The sequence below is a fragment of the Rhipicephalus microplus genome, chromosome 3 (assembly GCF_043290135.1).
Source record: "Rhipicephalus microplus isolate Deutch F79 chromosome 3, USDA_Rmic, whole genome shotgun sequence".
Classification (NCBI taxonomy): Eukaryota; Metazoa; Arthropoda; class Arachnida; order Ixodida; family Ixodidae; genus Rhipicephalus; species Rhipicephalus microplus.
The window spans coordinates 262,836,762-262,859,612 of NC_134702.1; the positions used below are offsets into that span (position 1 = coordinate 262,836,762).

The window sequence follows — 22,851 nt, forward strand, 5'->3', positions numbered from 1 at the left end:
ACATATGCGGCTGTTTTACGCATCTCTGTGCGTTCATTTCTAATATCTTACGCACCACTTCGTAGCTTTTCGCTAAATAAAGTGTTTACAACACAGTCACCTTCGATCAACTTGTTTCGAGTAACGTCGATTACCAGGGTACGGGGGATCTGCCAATTTTTTTACCTTAGGGGTCCGAGAACAAGCATTACATGGGCAGAGAAGTATAGGAAGTAGTACATTCGTACAACCAATAAAGAAAGTAGTGAATATGAATGAAAACGGGCGTATTCCACGCATTGTGTGAATTATCTAATGTGAAGCAGCCAACAAGGAACAAATCATGCATGTCATCAGGCTTGCATGTTAGGTCTTGCCATTTATGTCCGTCATACGGGCACATCATGCGATACTCGTTTCCATGTATATCAAGGTAGTGAACAGGACGCAAACTCACCAGGAACGTAGCAAGCGAGAAATGCTGTGCATGAATTGTCATGATTTTTATATTGCTACTTCTCATAATCTTTTTCCTAGAGTCACATTTAGCAATATCCAATCAAGCTATAGAACTGGCTACGAGACTGCCTTGAGCGTGGCATGCAAGTCACTTTGCTCTTTGATATGTCATGATTTCCGTATTACGTGTCATTTACGTTCATCACACAGTCACATCACTTAACATCAGAGTTTTTGCATACTAGGCTAGTGAAGTGGCCGTCATTATGCCATGAGCATGACATACAAGGTATGGTTTTATTTGATTTATTTATTGTTTTACTTATTCAATTGATTGATATGCGGGGTTTAACGTCCCAAAACCACCATATGATTATGAGAGACGCCGTAGTGGAGGGCTCCGAAAATTTCGACCACCTGGGGTTCTTTAACGTGCACCCAAATCTGAGCACACGGGCCTACAACATTTCCGCCTCCATCGGAAATGCAGCTACTTATTCAATTATCTAATAATTTATTCACCCTCAAGGCCTTTCGGCATGACAATATGGGGTGGGTTAAAAGGGAAACAAATGAAATGGAGCGATAACTAACAAAGGTAACATAATTGTTGGTTGGTACGAAGTTTGTTAATTGTACAATCCTGGCTGAGTATGTTGAATATCACGTACTAAAAAACACAAAAAACAAACATGAATTTTCGCATTTTCATTTATTATACCTTATCAGCGGCGTTTAATAAACAAATGTCGGGGTTCATTTACACGGAGATGATGAGATTGATGAGGTACACTAGTTCATACAAATGCTTTTTACTGTACAACGTTGTCCAATACTTTACAAAAATTCTTGTTGTTAACAAGTGAGATAATTATAAGATGAACAGGTGACGTGCCTCAGACTGGCTGGCCGACGTTTTGATAGGAGGACCTATCTTTTTCAAAGGCGCCGTGTCATCCTTGGAGTGTTAGTTTTAAAGGGGTTAGTGGTGACGTCATATCCTGGTGGTGGCACGTGTACCTGTTGATGATCGCTATCTGAAAAGCAAAATGTTATAAAGAGAAGAGTGCAGTTTTCGCTTCACTTCTCGTCAGGTGGTAGTGATTCAAAAATGTTCTCAGAAAGTGGGGAAAAAAGAAAAAAAAGAAAAAGCGCAAAGTTGGACTGGTATGCTGCGACAGGGGCGGCTGGTTCAGACACGAACAAGTGAAAGAGCTTAAAGCTTTGGAGTAGGCAGACGGTCACCGCGTCCGGCTACCTGAAAGGGTTGCCGACAATAGCGGTGTACGCCAGTTCCCCAAAACCAATGAATTATACGTACAAGAAAGCAGTTACAAAGAGGGGGGGGGGGGGTAGGTGACGTATTTTTAAATGCCAAGATGTCGAAGGCAAGCGATACCGGATGGGTTCTGAAGAGCGCGTGTTTAATGGGGAAGGTCATTGGCTAAAATATGCTTTCCGTATCCCCGTAGGTGGCTCGCTCAGCGGAGTTTAATCAATCATTTGGCGGCATGTTGGCTGACATAAAGGGAAATTGAGAAGGCTAAGGAAATCAGCAACGAGGGGAGAAAGACACACACAAAAAACGGAGGGGGAGAGAAAAGGCGGGAGGATTGGTGGGACTTTAGGGTAAACCAACGGAAAAAAAGGAGAGGAAAAAAGGAGAGAGAGGAAAGACGCAGAGAACTTATTGAGTTGGCAATGCTTACTCCTACCGCGCATCGTTATAGGGTGCAAACGACCCAGGTTCAGTCTACACTCTTACTTGAGACTCTTTATTCTTTATTTTATTTGCATCGTTCTCACATTTGCAGTCACGCATAAGATGATGATTTTTCGCTCACAATGAACGACTCCGTCACTGACACTGACACCAGAATTTCTGCGGAACAAGCTATATTACGATATCGCGTTAACAGTAAGGTGGGCCAATGATATAAAAATTTGCAGGTATATCGTGGCAGCAGGAAGCGCAAGGCCGAGATATGAGAGAGGTCTCGGCCCGGCAGTGGGTATAGTCACATTCATTATAATTATTACAGCTAAAGCTGTTATGAAATTAAAACATGGGTTACGTGTTGCGCAGTAGTTGTCCTCTACCACCGGTGTTTGAAGTTTGAAGTTTATTTCACCAAAGTGTTACACCATACAATGTGTGGTGTGGAATGGGGGAAAAAAGCTGCGATAAAAACGCAGCTTGACTAGCCCCACATCCCATCAATACAAGGCAGAAAAAGTGACAGCATTCATAAAGTCCTGGAAACAACTAAACAGAAAATACACACTTTAAAGTGGCACCAATAAGAAATATTGCATACATAAAATTTTAAGAAATGTTGATAGGATCGCACTCTTTGAGAAAATACGAAAAAATAGAAATAAGCAGAACATAAAGACAAATCTTTGGAAATGGCTAAATCTCTCTCGCGTCATGAAAGTGAAAAAATATTCGACATATCCTGTCGCGAAAGAAGGCGCAATTGTTCCAATGATAAATTGAATTTATTTAGTATGTGGGGGAGTGAATGTTTCAGAGTTTGTAGACCATAGTTTGTTCGGCATCGAGGAACCTTCCAATAATCACTCTGTCTAGTAGGTCGAGAGAAAGTGCCGTGCTCTAAGCATGCTATGGAGATGAGATTGTTACTCCCTTTGTTAACTTCAGTTTTTAAAGACGCTAGTAAACAATATTCATACATGTTGTCAAATCTTATGACTCAAATTGTTGAATAAAGACAAGGTATGTGCATTACATTCGGCATTGGCAATATAACGTAATGCATTTTTTTGTAGTGTGCGTAATTTCTGCTTAGAGTGCAAGGTGCCAGTACCCCACACCAAAAGACCGTAGCGTAACTGGGAAGAAAAAAGCATGTTTTATATCATTAGCATCTGAGTAGTCGGTAAAAATGACTGACATCTCCTAAGCATGGCTAGTACCTTACTTAACTTGTTTCTTACCTTTTCGGTTCGTGAATTCAATAACATATTCTCATGAAAAACTATTCCCAATGCTATAGTGGCCGAAGAAAAATCAATCACAGAATCATGCAGGTGTAGTTTTGAAGTAGCTTCGTACGATGTTCCTTTTGAACGAAAAGGACGGCTTTGGATTTTTAACAGTTGATTTGTAGGGAGTTAGCAGTCGCCCATGCATACAAGTCATCTAGTGTCGTGTTTGCTGCTGAAATTAGGTCATTTACATCCACACCTGTAAAAAACAAGCAAGTGTCATCCGCATATATGACATAGCTAATTGTGTGATTTATGCTTATAATGTCGTTGACATAAGTGATAAAAAGTAACGGCCCCAATATACTACCTTGGGGTACACCTTGAGCAAGTTTTTGCAAAGATGATTGTTCTGTGTTTATACTTACACACTGTAGCCTATTGCTCAAATAACTGGTGATTAAGTTTAGCGCATTTCCTCTAATGCCATAATAGGGCAATTTTTGTAAGAGGGTATTGTGATTTAACCGGTCAAAGGCTTTCGAGAAGTCAACAATAATACCTAGCATAATTTTCCTGTCCTCTATATCACCTAATAGAATTTCCTTTTGACGTAACAATGCTACCTCTGTCGACAGCCCTGACCTAAAACCGTACTGGGCTGGAGTAATTATCGAATGTTTTGCAAAGAAGTTCGACAGTCCTATAAATATTAACTTTTCTATGGGCTTTGAAAACAATGGTAGAACAGATATGGGCCAAAATTCGGACTGTTTTGGTGTGTTTGAAAGCATGTCAATGTTTAGGTCACCACCTAGGACTAATGTATACTGATGTATATTACCATGGGAGAATATCGCGTCCAGCTGCTCGAAGAACTCACCTAAATTACCATCAGGTGGACGGTACACCACCGCAAAAAGAAACTTCCTACATTTCAAACATATTACCTCAATATCTGACGTACATAAAGACAGGTCATCAAACAGTTCATAATTAATACCTTGTTTAATAAACATACATTCGCCTCCACCTCTTCTAATAGGTCGGTTCAAGAAAACTGCATTATAATCTTCTAGGTGCATGTCATCGTCAGCCGAAAACCACGTTTCTGTCAACATAATTACAGAAAACGAGAAGCCGAAATGACTCAGAAATACACAGAATTCATCCTGTTTGCTTCGTGCTGGCTGCATATTTAAATGAATAAAAGTGAGAGTTGAATCGCATTTCTCGACCGTATTATGCTTTAACTCTGACGGAGTAACACTAGAAGTGTTCATTTCAGATGCTGATGGGTCAACAGGAAATCGTGCATTGTAAAGTTTATATTCATTGCGACATAAACCGTGCGTTGGAACGACAGGACAACGACGAAATTTGCGACAACTATTCTTATCGAACAAATCTTATAGCGACAATCTGGATAGCCAGCATCAATGAAAAATAGTGACGAAAACAAGCTACTGCAAGAGCACTGGTGCGTCCCAAGGAAATAAGAGAGAGTGAAATATATTCCCTCAAATAAAAACTCACACACCCAAATTTTTTTGTGAAATCGTGAAGCATATATTTCATGAACAAACAAACCCAACTTCATGAGCATGCGTGGTACTTGACCCACTTAGGAACAAAAAATAAGCATGAAACAAACAACCGAAATTCTCGTTTACAGCGGCGCCGCAATATTTGTGCCCACAACACAAACCGCCTTTTTCGCTGCACTGCTTTCACGAAGAACTGTTCATTTCGTTTACATCACTGCTTTCGATTTTGGTCTTGGGTGCGTTTTCAGTCTCCCGCGCAAAGATTTTTCCATCGCGAACCCAGACATATTTCCAACCAGTCTCCCGCTTGCGTGCCGTATATAGCCTGACCAAGAAGTCGTTTCAGGTCTGGACACAGATGTTCATTTACGAACACCGCTGGCCGAGAGTCAATGCCGAGATCAGAACACTTCAAGCTTGCTGCGCGGGCATTCATCAAAAAGTTATCCGGCCTTTGACTCTGCTCGAACTGCACAACCACGTTTTTTTTTTTTTGCTTGGGTTTCGTGCCATTGGAACTCTGTGTGCTCGTCCGATATCTGTCGCAACAAGTGACACGCCCACCTTTTTTTCCAATTTTTATGATCATTTTAACTAGGTCTTTGGAGGATTCGTACGGAATGCCTTTAATTTCGACATTTGCCTTCCGGGAATGCTGTTCAGCCTGAAGCGTTCTGTTTTCATGGTCATTTACCTGCCGCGCGAAATCAGAGCACTGTACCTTTAACTCAGCATTTGAGGCTCTCAGGGCTTGGTTTTCATATCTAATTTCTTCATATTCCTTGTTTGCCGTAGCCAGAACGGTTTTAATATTGCTTAGTTCCATGCGATAGTGTCGCTCGATTGTTTCTTTGAATCTTTAAACTCCGCCCTAAGGTCACGCTTCCGCTCATCAAAAAGTGCTCTTATCTCCTTCGACATCCTCTAATGAAACGGCAATGCCAAAAATAGAAATGATACAATTCATACAATTGGCAGTAATGACAGCAGCGGCAAGAGCAGTGAAAGTAAAAAGTAGGCTGATTCCCAACCTGCGTAAAAGATGCGCAGAGTCTGTGAGCACGCGTGAAGCCTGCTGCCGCCCTTGCTGCCAGGGGAAGGAGCAGACGGTGCGCTCGGTGCTTTTGTACCGTCCGAACAGATGATCCAATGGGGCAGGGGGGGGGGGGGGGGGGGTAGTGTCGCAGTCAACTTTCCGTAGCTTGAAAGGTGATGCTAGCGTCGGAAACACAGCTTTCCCATCCGCGGCACCTAAAGTTGAAACGGTAGTACAGCCACCACAGCCAGAATGCTGGGCACGGTATCAGCAATGCCTGCGTAAAAGATGCGCGGAGTCTGTGAGCACACGTGAAGCCTGCTGCCGCCCTTGCTGCCAAATGAAGGAGCAGACGGTGCGCTCGGTGCTTTTGTATTGTCCGAACAGATGACGATCCAACGGGGCGGGGGGGGGGGGGGGGGGGGTCAGTGTCGCAGTCAACGTTTCGTAGCCTGAAAGGTGACGCTAGCTTCGGATGCACAGCTTTCCCATTCGCGGCGTTTCAAGTTGAAACGGTAGTACAGCCACCACAGCCAGAATGCTGGGCACGGTATCAGCAATGCCTGCGTAAAAGATGCGCAGAGTCTGTGAGCACACGTGAAGCCTGCTGCCGCCCTTGCTGCCAAATGAAGGAGCAGACGGTGCGCTCGGTGCTTTTGTATTGTCCGAACAGATGACGATCCAACGGGGCAGGGGGGGGGGGGGGGGTCAGTGTCGCAGTAAACGTTTCGTAGCCAGAAAGGTGACGCTAGCTTCGGAAACACAGCTTTCCCATTCGCGGCGTTTCAAGATGAAACGGTAGTACAGCCACCACAGCCAGAATGCTGGGCCCGGTATCAGCAGACTCAGAGCAGATCGGGCAGCCGCCTTTGGACGACTGTCTAACTGATTATTCTGCACACTGCAGGGGTGAGAACGGCAGCGATTACCTGACTCATCATATCTACGGTGAACAAAGGCTGTCAAGTGGGCAACGCGCCGACGCATTACTACCTGGGTTCTTGCACCTAACGACTGCTCAGACCACGTGATGTCGGCTGCAGCACCACGGAGAGCATGGTGACGCCCCCTTCGACTATATAAGCAAGCGAACACCGACTGTCACCACTCAGAGCAGATCGGGCAGCCGCCTTTGGACGACCGTCTAAATGATTATTCGGCACACTGCAGGGGTGAGAACGACAGCGATTACCTGGCTCATCATATCTACGGTGAACAAGGGCCGTCAAGTGGGCAACGCGCCGACGCATCACTACCTGGGTTCTTGCACCTAACGACTGCTCAGACCACGTGATGTCGGCTGCAGCACCACGGAGAGCATGGTGACGCCCCCTTCGACTATATAAGCAAGCGAACACCGACTGTCACCACTCAGAGCAGATCGGGCAGCCGCCTTTGGACGACTGTCTAACTGATTATTCTGCACACTGCAGGGGTGAGAACGACAGCGATTACCTGGCTCATCATATCTACGGTGAACAAGGGCCGTCAAGTGGGCAACGCGCCGACGCATCACTACCTGGGTTCTTGCACCTAACGACTGCTCAGACCACGTGATGTCGGCTGCAGCACCACGGAGAGCATGGTGACGCCCCCTTCGACTATATAAGCAAGCGAACACCGACTGTCACCACTCAGAGCAGATCGGGCAGCCGCCTTTGGACGACTGTCTAACTGATTATTCTGCACACTGCAGGGGTGAGAACGACAGCGATTACCTGGCTCATCATATCTACGGTGAACAAGGGCCGTCAAGTGGGCAACGCGCCGACGCATCACTACCTGGGTTCTTGCACCTAACGACTGCTCAGACCACGTGATGTCGGCTGCAGCACCACGGAGAGCATGGTGACGCCCCCTTCGACTATATAAGCAAGCGAACACCGACTGTCACCACTCAGAGCAGATCGGGCAGCCGCCTTTGGACGACTGTCTAACTGATTATTCTGCACACTGCAGGGGTGAGAACGACAGCGATTACCTGGCTCATCATATCTACGGTGAACAAGGGCCGTCAAGTGGGCAACGCGCCGACGCATCACTACCTGGGTTCTTGCACCTAACGACTGCTCAGACCACGTGATGTCGGCTGCAGCACCACGGAGAGCATGGTGACGCCCCCTTCGACTATATAAGCAAGCGAACACCGACTGTCACCACTCAGAGCAGATCGGCCAGCCGCCTTTGGATGACTGTCTAACTGATTATTCTGCACACTGCAGGGGTGAGAACGACAGCGATTACCTGGCTCATCATATCTACGGTGAACAAGGGCCGTCAAGTGGGCAACGCGCCGACGCATCACTACCTGGGTTCTTGCACCTAACGACTGCTCAGACCACGTGATGTCGGCTGCAGCACCACGGAGAGCATGGTGACGCCCCCTTCGACTATATAAGCAAGCGAACACCGACTGTCACCACTCAGAGCAGATCGGGCAGCCGCCTTTGGACGACTGTCTAACTGATTATTCTGCACACTGCAGGGGTGAGAACGACAGCGATTACCTGGCTCATCATATCTACGGTGAACAAGGGCCGTCAAGTGGGCAACGCGCCGACGCATCACTACCTGGGTTCTTGCACCTAACGACTGCTCAGACCACGTGATGTCGGCTGCAGCACCACGGAGAGCATGGTGACGCCCCCTTCGACTATATAAGCAAGCGAACACCGACTGTCACCACTCAGAGCAGATCGGGCAGCCGCCTTTGGACGACTGTCTAACTGATTATTCTGCACACTGCAGGTGGGACTTCTTTTTTTCACTAGTGCGAGCAAGCACAATTCTTCTATTTGCGGCTCCCGATTTGCTCTGAACCTGAGTCACCTTATGTACCCACCCTTTTTGATGCTATTCAACCAATTTTAAACAAAGTGTGTACAAGACGACAGGATGGAAAAAAAACTTGATGCCCTGACAGATTTCGCCAACGCTTTGAGCGAAAAAGCGCCCAGTACTGTAAAAGATTTGGGAAAGGTACTGCTTGAGATGACTAATAAGTTCCTTGATGCTCTTTCTGATATCAAGACTCATGTGGAAAAAGTCAATCCCTTGAACAACGCTATAAAGGCCGAATTGGCATCTCTCAGGGCATCCGTAAACTTTACAAGTGAGAGTTTCGATGAACTGAAAACAGAAATAAAATCGCTGCGCAAAGACCTCAATGATGCAAAAAACCGTAACCTCGAGTTCCAGAAAGAGAACGCGCAAATTAAGAAAGAGCTTTGTGACACAAGAAAACAGCTGATTGACCTGCAGCAATATTCGAGGCGCAACAATATTGAATTGAAAGGTATTCCTTTTACCGAGAACGAAGACCTAGTAAAAGTTGTGGAAAAGATTGCTGACTGTTTGCGCGTTGAGCTGACCAGTCAAGATTTGGACGTAGTGCACAGAGTACCAACTAAGACAAACAATGTACCAAATATCGTAGTATAGTTTGTGTCGCGGTCTCAGCGTGTTAAGGTCCTAAAATCGGCAAGAAAGAACAGGCTGAACACAGCGATGCTTGGTTTCAAGACAAATGTACCCGTGTTCGTGAACGAACACTTGTGTCTCGAGAATAAAGTTTTGCTAAGTAAGACCATACAGAGAAAAAAAGACAAAAACTGGAGATTCGTTTGGGTTTCTGAAGGAAAGGTATTGGCAAGGAAATCGGAGAACTCGAAGGTCATTCACATCTCCTGTGAAGATGACCTCGCGAAACTAGTATAGGTACTTCTGCGCATAGACCACCGGAAGCGCCTTTTGTTATAAAATGGCAGTCACGATACCTCAAGTAGATCAACTACTCAGCGATACATGTACTAATACCTTCCACTGCAATATCCGCAGTATAAGAAAAAACGTGAACTTGCTTCTCGCTTTTCTATCAAAACATGTCCACACTTTTGATGTACTAGCGATCACGGAAACGTGGTTAAAGAAGGGTGAGACAGTGCATGTTCCCGGATATATAACCCTATTGCATCAGCGTGATTCTTGTTCACGTGGCGGCGGCGTCGCATTTTTAATCAAAAGGGGCTACGCTTTTACGGAGCTATCATCACTGAATTGCAGCTCCGCTGATATTGAAGCTCTTTTTGTTAGACTACACTCTTTTGGTATAATCGGCGTCGTTTATCGACCCCCGAATTCAAACATTGACCGATTTTTAGACAAGGTGGAAGAAACTTTCTTTAATCTGTCGGCGAATTATAGCAACCCGGTTGTAATCGTTGGAGACATGAATATTGACACCCATAATTCTAAGTATACCAGTTACGCACAATTACTGAGCTCATTCAGTTTTCGTAACCTAATAAACATACCTACGAGGGTAACTAGTACATCAGCAAAAACAATTGACCATGTTTTGACGAACATAACATCTGGTATGAAGGCCGGCGTTTATGATGAAGCGATATCATATCACCTTCCTGTCTTTGTTTCCATAAATGACACACGAAAAAGCAGCACACCATGTATCACAACAGAGGGCAAAATAGATTACAATTTATTACGAAGCATCATTCTCGCCATTGACCCTGACAGTCTATATAACGATGACGTCAATGTTGAACTTCAGAACTTAATAAAATTCCTTGTCAGAGCCATTGGAAATAGCCGCTCAAACGTATCTGCGCGCTCATATAAGACCCCGCTATGTCCTTGGATGACAGCAGAAATCCTTGACCTGCTGAAGACGAAAGATTTTTGGTACCATAAATGGAAGAAACATAGAAATAATAAATATTACCTTGGCCAGTTCAAAATTTTCAGAAATAAATCCGTGCTCTTTACGAGGCAGCGAAAGAAGGAATATTACTCTCGCCTAATAGAACAAGCTCAGGGCAATTCTAAAAAAACTTGGGAGATCGTAAACGAAGTTGTTGGCAATCAACCACGACAACGCGTACTACCTGATTCTATTGATGCACAAACTCTAGATAACTTTAATCATTATTTTACTAAAATTGGTCTGACGTTAGCAATGCAGTTTTCTTCCTCCACTCCTTAATGTTTTTCGCCGTCTTTGCCGAATACGTTTGCGGTACACAACATTAGTCAAGACGAAATTCAAAACACTACTGCTAATTTAGCCACCAATAAAGCCAGTGGGATAGATGGTATCACAGCGCGGATAGTAAAAGACAATATTGACGTCTTAGGCTCTATCCTATGCCATATATAAAACCACTCCTTGCGTACATCAACATACCCATCCTGTCTGAAAACTGCTAAAGTAGTACCGGTGTACAAGGAAGGTGATCGCTCTGATCCCTCAAGTTATAGACCTATATCTGTTTTAAGCATAATAAATAACATATTTGAAAGAATTCTAGCAAAACGGATGCGCGTCTTCCTAGAAAATATCGTGTAATATGCGCCGAGCAACATGGATTTCGGGCGCACCATTCCACCACCACTGCTGTACTATCTCTATCACAAAAAATTAACGAAGCATTAAATAATAACCTCCTTGTAGCAGTAGTTTTTCTTGATTTAAAGAAGGCATTTGATACAGTTGACCATGATATATTACTAATGAAATCAAGACACTACGGTTTACGTGGCAAAATTTTTGACTTATTTTCTAGTTACATGAGCGAACGTCAACAAATGGTGATTATGCATAATCTCACTTCCTCCCTGTTAAATATACACACAGGGGTACCACAAGGCTCCGTTCTTGGACCCTTACTGTTCTCACTGTACGTAAACGACCTACCAAACATATTGACATCGGCAGAGATGCTAATGTACGCTGATGATACAGCAGTTATTGTTACTGCAGACAATATAAGGGATCTCGAGCATAAAAGTAATTTAGAACTAAAAAATGTTTGTCAGTGGTTTATAGCGAATAAACTAACACTGAATGCAAAAAAAACTAAATACACTATTTTCCACTCCCGTAATCGAGATATAAGTAATGAGTCCATTTGCATTACAATAAATAACTGCGTGCTTGAAAAGACGAACGAATTCAAATATCTGGGTGTAATTCTCGATAGCCAGCTAAACTGGCAAAGCCACATTAACTCTGTATGCACTAAACTGGGATCTGGATGCAGTACATTATTAACCGCTAGAAATTATTTTAAAAGTAGTATTCTTCGCATTCTCTATTTCACATTTTTTCATTGTCACCTCACATATTGCATAGATTCATGGGGATGGACTTTTAAAACATATCTAGAACCCTTACGTATACTACAAAAGCGGGCACTTCGAATAATAAACAATGCTAGATATGATCAACACTGCGCGCCATTGTTTCGTAATATGTAAATCATACCATTCGATAATTTACGACAGCAAAAAATTGCACTTACCGTCTATTTTGTCATTTCTTATAACCTGCCCTTTCATATATCACTATTTTCATCCTCTTGCCGCCTTACCAGACGTGCCACATTACATAATTTCAATCTTCCGCCTACTAACAATGTTTATGGCAAACGATTGCTACAATTTGCTGGAGTAAAGGTCTGGAATGATATACCATACCAAATAAAAGAAAGCAAAAGTTTTGCCTGTGCTCTTAAAAAATACTTTCTGCAGAAAAATGAACAGGTACACTAACACAAACCTCGTTGTAATCTCCACTTTGTTATGTATAGATTATATGTCTAACAAAATCATACTTGACATGGTATACGTACCTTTATGTATTCGATGTATTGTATACATGCAATCCGTTGTTTGCATGGAACAATGTTGCAAGATACTGCAAATGACTTATCACAAATATGTTTCCTTCTTATATTTTGTTTCGATTTTTTTCTTGTATGATTGAAGTGTACCTATAAAATATCTGCTTTGTTAACACAATCTGTTCCTTTAAATGCATATTTATTTAGACCCCCTACTAGCCAGTGGCTATGGGTCTAACCAGTGTTGTGTATTTTGATGTAATAAGAGAACTTGAAATAAAATGAATGAATGAATGAATGGCTGCGTAAAAGATGCGCAGAAACTGTGAGTCCACGTGAAGCCTGCTGCCGCCCTTGCTGCCAAGTGAAGGAGCAGAAGTGGCGTTCGGTGCTTTTGTACTGTCCGAACAGATGACGATCCAACGGGGCAGGGGGGGTGGCAATGTCGAAGTCAACTTTCCGTAGCTTGAAAGGTGGCGCTAGTGTCGGAAACACAGCTTTCCCATCCGTGGCGTTTCAAGTTGAAATGGTAGTACAGCCACCACAGCCAGAATGCTGGACACGGTATCACCAATGCCTGAGTAAAATATGCGCAGAGTCTGTGAGCACACGTGAAGCCTGCTACCGCACTTGCTGCCAAGTGAAGGAGCAGACGGTGCGCTCGGTGCTTTTGTACTGTCCGAACAGATGACGATCCAACGGGGCAGGGGGGGGGGGGGGGCAGTGTCGCAGTCAACTTTCCTTAGCTTGAAAGGTGGCGCTAGCGTCGGAAACACAGCTTTCCCATCCGCGGCGTTTCAAGTTGAAACGGTAGTACAGCCACCACAGCCAGAATACTGGGCACGGTATCAGCAATGCCTGCGTAAAAGATGCGCAGAGTCTGTGAGCACACGTGAAGCCTGCTGCCGCCCTTTCTGCCAAGTCGTAACCAGTATCGCAAGAAATAAGAAAAATCACAGCACATCCACGGAGTGAGTTTTGATGAGTGGAGTGAAGCGTCCATCAGGTCGTCCATGCTTCCGTTTAATCGTTCGTTCATTCGTTGTTCGTTCATTCGTTCGTTCTTGCTTCTGAGCGTGTGTCTGTCTGTGCGACCATCCGTTCATCCGTGCGTTCATCCATGTGTCTATCTAGCTGTCTGTCTGTCTGTCCATCTGTGTGTACGTTTATCTGCTGAACACTCCAAGTACCACAACCTCGCATCTTTTCGTCATATATTCGTCATATACAAGTACCACCATCCAGCGGACATTCTAAGGACTAAACAAGAGGTGGGTACTACTACGATGACGATACGGGGCGTACGACCCACGGCGTAAGGAGCTTTGCCCCTAAAGGTCTGTAAATAGATAGCACCAAGAACACAATAGGATTCGAACCCGAGTCTGCTGCGTGCCAGCACAGTTTTCTACCACGGAGGCACGCGAGTGCTTGGGAGTCGTTTCAATACTGCCCTTAGGAAGGCTTGATATCAGGAAAGGAATCCCGTTAATTGGAGTACTGAAGCGTTTTAGAACAGCAAAGGAACAACCATGCATCACACAATGCGAATTGCGTAAAAGTAGGTCATCCGATGATCCAACATACTACACAAGCTTGTTCCTGTTCAACTGTGAACCTTTCTACGAAGAAGATGATTTCCTTCTTTCTGGGCTGTTGCACGTGAGTAGAAAAGCCAGGGTCTCAGCCTCGTCCGTGCATTTGTTTAGGGGGTCACGCGCACTAACATTAGCCCAGAGAGGGCTATGGCGGTGCCAAGGGAGCCTTGGGTGAAAAGGTCTACTAAATGTGGCACATACCCACTTCAGGCGTCATTTTTTTATCGTCTTCAGCTACTGTGTAAAGATTTTGCACTAAATTTTTAGCAAATGTGTAACGAATACTAGGCTTCTCTGAAGAATGATGAAGGATAACGCCTACCTAAAACTTATGATTATTTATGGAGTAGTTGGCAGCCAGGAGGTGTGCTCGTAGCAGTTACTTAAAGAGTTTTAAGAAAAGCCTCTGAAAGGCTGCTCTTCCAGCTTTCGCTGTGACAGTGCTACGCGTTCAGCGCAGGCCTCACATTTATTGTTATTACGAATATTATTATACTCTAGGTGCGGTTTAGAGACGAAATAAATGTGTGCAGTAAAGTTTCGAAGTGCAAGACGTGTGTGCCGTTTTATCGTAAAATGCCAGGCTGGCCAAACTTTTCATGATGATTAATCCGACAAGATTATTACTTTTAAAATTTTTATGCAAGGAATAGAAACAGCACTGGCAGCTGGCCTGGCTTGAATTATTTCATCTTTGTGTACCTTTAAGCAGACCTACAGAGATGAAGTGCACACACGGGCGAGGGCTTTTTCTTCGTCCCTGTTTGTTCGTTTAAAAGGGATAAAAAGCTAGAAGGGTACACATAAGAATTTAGTTTACTCTACTGTTACAACCGGAGAGTTGTTAGCTATTGGCATGGCAATAAATTTTAATATGTTTAGGCTTTTTAACTTTAATTTTCATCTGTGATTTGAAGTCTGAAGTTTAGGGTTACTAACAAAGTACCTCTGAGTAAATGTTGTTCAATCAGATTGCAAGGTTAAGATGCCGTCCTGGTAGGATATTTATGTAGTGACACAACCTCTAGCGTGAAACAGGGGAGCTGTGGGGAAAGAAGCTAGAGAGTGCTTTGCAGCGCATATGACAGGAGGTGCTGCTATGCGCTAAAAAGCACTCTCTACCATTTTTGGCAACATTTTGGCGTGCCCACAGTGAACGGAAAACGAAAGTCTAGGAGACAAACAAGCGCGAACTTGTAAAAACAGAAAGCTAAAAAAAACAGAAGCGCAAACTTGTGAGTTCGCGCTTGTTTGTTTCCTAGCCTTCCATTTTTCCGTCCACAGTGTGCGCACCGAAATGTTACCAAAAATGTCTTCAAACCAACTCATCCAGCTTTCTATTTTATTACACTCTCCACCATATTGTACCAACACGCCTAATCCTGCTGTATTTTAAGGGGAAGCAACACGATAGAGACTTTGTTGTCGTTTCAGTAGCCTCACCCATCTCCGTCACGGACCATTCTGAATTAATGCCTCCTGTCTCATCACAATGTACTACGCAGTCATCCAAAAAACTTCGTGTGGTATATTGCTTCTTAGTCGATCCATCATTGATATACATAGTAAATAAAAACAGCCCCAAAACTGTTCCTTCTGACACACAAGACTAGGCCCACGTCTGCTTCGATATAGCGGAATCAATTGTAGCGCATTGAAGTCTTTCAGCTAAAAAACCTTCGATCTACTGAAATACGTTCTACCTGGACAGCGGCCACATAGTTTTGTTAGAAGACAAGTTTGAAAGACGATATCAAACGCTTCATCAAGATCTATAAATACATGATGGCATTGATCAATAATTATTTAATGATGAGTTTGTCGACAGCAGTGAATAGCTCGAACAGCGTCATGCTACACGAATTGTGCACCTGAAACATATGTTGGTTTTCAAAAAGGAGCTCTTTTGACTGCAGGATGCTATGGGACTATGAAAGTTGTGTTCAAGCACCTTACAGCAAATAGATGTCTAAGTGATAGGAGATGGCATCTCCATAGTTACAGGAAGGAATGGTATTCGAAATCTTTCAGTGTTCAGCGAAGCGCGTAGTGTCCAGTCATGGTTGTAATAATAAATGTAAAGCTGACTTATCAGCGCAAAAAAGACGGAACTTTTAGAAAAGACACAGAGCGTAAGTGTCTTTTCTAAACGTTTTGTCTTTCTTGCGCTGATAAATCAATCTAAATATTCATTAGCCAACTCGCCCAAGCAACAGTTTTAGAGGTAAGAGGTAAGAATGCTCTAACGAAAGCTTAGAAACCATTTGTGCTGATTCCGGATGGACCAAAACAATCTTGCATGGTAGTTTTTCTAGAGCGTGTGCTACGAGAGTGTCTTTCCACATGATAGATTGAAACACCTTTGAAAGTGCATGCAATGCAGCCATCGGCAGTTTTTCGGCAATTTATCTGCAGAATTTCAATCAGCAAAACACTGATTGGAATTTTCAGTCGATTCTTTTACTAACTGTAATTCACCATCTTCACAACAAAATTGTACGCTGGATAGCTTTTTAGAGGGTTTGAAAACCGAAAAAATTTTCCACGGTCAATCCTCATCACATTAGGCAAAGTATAGTATATGCTTGTAGCATAAAGCTAATTGTAGATACTGCCAAGTTTGAGTGCTCTCTGTAGTTCCCCAGTATAGATCACTGTTTGATTTTGAAGCTTTACTAAACGCCTGTTTCTTTTCTAAACATGTGAACCACAGCTCATCTGCATGAGAGCATTAATTTTGGCACGCGGGAAATCTTCTAGTTGTTTCTGCAAGTTCATAACTAAAGGCCAGTTTTGATTAACTAAGTGGTTGGCGAAATTATGAAAGTAAGCAACACAAATTCCACAAACATGATTTAAGGCAGCATGTCCTTCACGAATGCACTTCAGTATGCGTACAAAACTCCAGTCGATAGCTGCTATATCAATGTTAGACTTACGCGAATTATTACATAATGTTATTTATTTTCTTTATATTTGTTTTTTCTAGGGTGAGTTGCTACTGACTGATTTACTATAAAGCTAAACTGAGAAAGAAATGTAGAAAAGGTTAGGAAGAAAAAAAGCGCTCAACTCTGAGCAGCGACGGTTATTACTTATGTTTACATTGAAGAATGGCTTTAAGCTGAAGGGTTCTAACATGCGTATAACGGAGGACTTCTCTGAACACATACGGATTATTCGCCAAAAACTATGGGACGCCACTGCATCCTTTAGGAATGACGGTTTCACTGTGCTATTAAGGTACGATCATGTATATGTAGATAATGCGCGGTATGACTGGGATTGTATTTCCAACTCTTTAGTAAAATCCACCAAACAGTCTTCTAAACGCCCCACTCTTACGAAATGACCGAATCATGATAAGGTGTGTATTCTCAATATAAATGCCAGAAATCTCACTAATAAACTTCCTGATTTTGTACACTTGCTTGCTACCTATTGTCCCCACATGATTGGCGTCACGGAAACCTGGCTTCATGGCGACATATATGATTCTGAAATTACTGCACTAGGGTTCAATGTTGTTCGTACTGATCGATTGCATGGCCGAGGTGGCGGCGTTGCCATCTTCTTGAGGTCTGATTTAAGTTTTTCTGTATTAAAATCACCTGCAGATAAGGCGGTAAGTTGGGCCAGTTGGTTAGAATCCATCGTGAACTTTTTTACAGCTCAACACCAGAAAAAAAAACAGCGCCGTCTTTTCTTTCTGTTCTACTCCTTCCCTGTCCTGTACTTTTTTCTGGTGTTGCGCTGTAAGAAAGTTCACCTGCAGATATTGAAACCGTCTGGTGCAAGGTTCATATCGCGAACTCTCCTATAAATGTCGGTGTATTATATCGTCCCCCAAGTTCATCACTAGATCAGTTCACAGTACTCAGTAGTTTTATACAACAAAAAGGCTTTTCTTCAGGTAACCTAATTTGCATGGGAGACTTTAACGTGCCTGGCATTTCATGGCCATCGCTCTCCACTTTGGGCACCGATTCATATATTTGTAGAAAGATGATTAATTTTTCACTAAACTTAGGTCTTAAAAAAGTTGTCACTGATGCCACAAGGGACAATGTTATACTGGACTGCGTTTTTCTCAGTGCTTTACTGTATACAAGGGGATTTGCAGCTCAGGTCATTAATGGTATTTCTGATCATAGAGGTGTACTAATCTCTCTTAATTGCACAATTCCGAATTGCCGCTATGAATACACAACGTTTCGCGATTATAGTCTGGCTGACGATGTGTCTATAATTGACACCTTAAGCAGCGAGTTTGACATTTTTAAAGAACTTAGCTATACTGGTGATGTCAACATTTTTGTGTCTTATTTTGAAAACCATGTTATAGAATGTATTGAAACACATGAACCACTAAAACTAAAAAGAAAAATACTGAACTTCCATGGATAACGAGAGAAATACTGCATTTAAAGCGTCGACTATCAAGACTACGGCATGCAAGTCGTAATGGCAATGCCCTGCGTAGAGCTGAATTCAATACAGTGAAGGAGGAACTTCGTAGGAAAATAAATGTTGCTAAAGACTTCTTTTTCTCGTTTACCTTGCCAAATATGGTTAAGAATAATCCCCGAAAACTTTGGAGCTCAATCTCGCCAAAGAAATGCTCTACTAGTACATTCGTCCTTAATGAAACTCCTACTAGCCAGCCGCAGGTCATTGCCAATGCATTTAACGAATACTTTACGTCTGCCTTTGCTCTGGATAATCACGAAATTTCTCCTTGCACTCCACTTCATGCCTCACTTGTTTCTATTGATGATGTCTCTGTGTCTACAGAACGTGTTTTAAATTTGATTTTAAACGTTGATTCAGAAAAGTCGTCTAGCCCAGACAATGTTAACAATATTTTTCTTCATCGCTATTCCTATGGACAAGCCAATAGCTGTCAGTAATTTTCAACAAATCATTATCAACATCAACTGTTCCATCATCGTGGAAAATTGCACAAGTCCTTCCACTCCACAAATCAGGTAGTAGGCAGTCTGTATTAATTTACAGGCTTATATCGTTAACCTCTCACTCATGCAAACTACTGGAATATATTGTCTTCAAACACATCATCAATTTTCTCGAAACTAACAATATTCTCTACAATGCACAACATGGTTTCCGGCGTGGATTTAGTACCCAAACTCAGCTGACAGAATTCACTCATGACATATCTATAGCTCTTGACTTAGGTCTTCAGGTGGACGCATTATTCATAGACTTTTCTAAAGCCTTCGATACTGTCATCCATTCAAAACTTCTATATAAACTCAATCTCTTACTAAAAAACCAATTGTTTCTTCAGTGGATTAGAAGTTTCCTTTCAAGTCGTAGCCAATACGTATCATTTAACACCTTCCATTTATCTAAAGCACGTGTATCTTCCGGAGTGCCCCAGGGATCCGTGCTAGGGCCATTACTTTTTCTGTTATCTATAAATGACCTACCCGACACAGTTTCCACTAAAATTCGTCTTTACGCTAACGACTGCGTTTTATATCACGTAATAAATTCACCTGATGATCATCATACACTCCTTACATCGTTCTTAAACTTTTGCAGGTGGTTCCAAAATTGGCAGATGAGAATTAACTTTCAAAAGACATTTGCTATGTGTTTCAGTAGACAGAAAACCCCATCTGTGTTTTATTATTCTTTTAATAACTATGTAGTGCAGCGGGTCTCACAATATAAGTACCTTGGTCTCCTTTTCACTACTAACTTATCTTGGTCTAGTCACATCGATACAACATGCAACAAGGCTCTGAAGAAACTTGGATACCTTAACCGCTCACTACGTTTAGCCCCAAGGGAAACAAAACTGCTCACATACAAAAGCCTCGTACGAACGATCCTTGAGTATGGAGCCACTGTATGGTAACCGTATAAAATCACTGACATAAAACGCGTTGATTCCATCCAGAAAAAAGCTATTCGATTGATTTACAGACGCTATGATCGTAATTTTTCACCATCATGCCATCTAGCGCAGCTTGGTCTATCATCACTTTCTAAAAGACGAGACATCGAGTCTCTGAAATTTTTTCACTCTTTATTTAATTCACCGCAATATTCGCCACACAGCAACTACATAACACCTGCCAAACCATCATCCACCAGAAACAGCCACGCACTTAATGTATCTATGTTTCATCCTCGTACTGATTTCTTCAAATACACCTTTTTTCCTTGATGTATTAAAATGTGGAACCTCATACCAGGTCACATTCGGTCTTTGCAGAAAGATGAATTTTTGAAGGCATTAAAAGACGGTGTGCTGTAAACGTTTCATTGCTTGTATAACTCTGTTTGTAAAATTTTCGTATTTCTATGATCTGCCAATGTACTTGTGTATTCAGCTGTTTTGTTTTGTACCTTTTTATTATTTCTTGCTGTGTACCTACTCCTGCGATAGCCCCATAACGGGGCTGCAGTATTTGAAAATAAATAAATAAATAAACCCAGCAGAAGGCTATTGACAAGTCGTTTCGTTCGCGATCAGCTTAGATGTCTCGTTTCCAAGCAAAAAGGGGGAGTGATGTTTGACTAGCATAGTTCTCGCCACTGATATGAATAAAGTTGCTTCGGTGCTTTCTCGAACGTTTTGTCTCCGCTTTTATCCTCGCGTCAGAAAACTTTAGCCAGCATGATCTGCTTAGCGCAAAAGAAAAATACACTCATTCACTTTATTATTCTTTTGTATATTCCCACCCTCAAAAATTCACAAACCAATTTACAATATTTGCAGCCATTTTTCTACCCGGGATACCTCAGTATTCCCGAAAGAAAGTCAGCAAGAGGCTTGTAATTTGAATAGGTGGGTTGTCGTCTCGGTGGAAGAAACTCAGCTGCACAAACTCAATCAAGCCCAAACTTGGTGAGGGAAGCGAGCGGAATGCTTGAACTGCAAGTCATATGTGGTTCCGAATTTGAAAATGGCGACGCACTATCTAAAGAACTTGGCAAGCTTGTGTGGTTTACCCACTGTATTTAACGTTGGTAGGTTGTGTGAAAGGGCAAAGTCCAGCACTCAGATCGCCACGTGTATACAGTTTGCCACTGCAGTAGTCAAACAGGTACCGCTAAATTGCGGAAAAATCTACGTGACGCAGATGCGTTGTTAAAATGACGGGATGGGGTAAAATGTAAACAGTTGAAAAAATATGAGCGCTCATCTTTCAGCACAACACAAATTGTAGTGCTGAAATTTTTCTCAGATGACGCTCGAGATGAAAACCAACATTACCACATAGCGTAGTCGGTGGTAGCGGTGGTTTTGTACGTGCACCCCACGCATGGTTCATCAGTCATCCGGTGCATAGAAAGATGATATTGCCACTTGGCCATGAACTGCGGTGAGCACGAGCTCGCATCCAGGAGAAACAAACGAGGAAGTTGTTTTTGGGACAGCGCGTGCTCTCGCCGAGGCTTTTTGGTTGTGTCGCGTCGCTGATCTGCGTCTCTGCGACTACGCGGCATTCCTTGCCTGAAGTCTCTCTTTTTCACACGCGACATGTGGTGGAGTCCCTGGGTATTCCCAGCCAATGACCCCAACGCCTCCTATTAACTCTGTACCTGCAGTTACAACACCTGTCCACCAGCCCAGACGGAGAAACCGAGGATTGTCCCCTGAGCGTGAACCTCTACCGGAGCTGTCGTCAACTGCACCACCCCGGATCGGTACAGAAAATACTCCGGTGGCTAATTACATGCTGCCGAAGGTGTTCCGCGGCAACAATTTATAGAATGTCATGGACTGGTTGGCTCACTTTGAACAAGTTGGTGCTTTCAACGAGTAGACTGACGCCAACAAGCTGCGGATTGTATACTTCAGCCTTGAGGATGGTACTCGTACTTGGTACGACACCCATTAACCCTTCTCGTCATGGACGGTGTTTTGCCATCAGCTGCTGGCAAGTTAGGCCGACCCCCATTGCCGCGAACGAGTGGAGTGGGCCATTAAATCACGCATTCAAATGCCGAACGAAAGCGTGATGACGTACGAGGAGGACATCACGAGCATTTGCATTTTCGCTCATGCTGACCCAGGTATGGCAGAAGACAAGAAGTTGCGGCACCTAATGCGAGCAGTTAAGGAGCAGCTCTTCGATGGTCTCGTCCGAAGTCCCCCGAAGACTATTGCGGAGTTTTTAACTGAAAACACGATCATGAAAAGCATGCTGCAGCAGCGATCACCTGTGTACGACCGCCATTTCAATGCCACTTCGCTGATGGAACAGATTGGAGTTGCGGAGAGTAACGTCAGTCTCGAAGCTCCCTGCTACCTCATCCGATCATTAGTGCGTGACGAGCTGCATAATACTCACTTCCCACCTCCACATGCTGCACAATTCATCTCCCGTATCAACAGGAGCGAAGTACAGCAGGCTCTGGTCCCACTTTCTAGTGATGCTTCCCCGCCTGTACTGACGGAGCCTTGCAATGCACCCTATGCCGAGGCTGTGAGCTGTTACGTCCCTCCTGCATCATATGCCGAAGCTGCAAGCTGTCATGCCCTTCTACACTGCTTCGTAGACCCTACACTTCGCGATGCACTTTCATCAATCCAACCAGTCCAGCATTTCTAAAATCGGCAGCTCCTCCCCCTGAAATCGGACGTATGGCGTGCACTC

General features: G+C 43.3%; 1 protein-coding gene across 1 annotated transcript in view; it reads right to left on the reverse strand.

The window, feature by feature from the left end:
- Positions 1-1,326: 1,326 nt before the first annotated feature.
- The window catches only part of LOC119168408 (uncharacterized), a 626,194-nt gene continuing 604,669 nt past the window's right edge, over positions 1,327-22,851 (reverse strand). The window contains exon 8 of the mRNA XM_075890976.1: positions 1,327-1,475. The gene's annotated coding sequence lies outside the window, so the exon portion shown is untranslated. The remainder of the gene's footprint in view (positions 1,476-22,851) is intronic.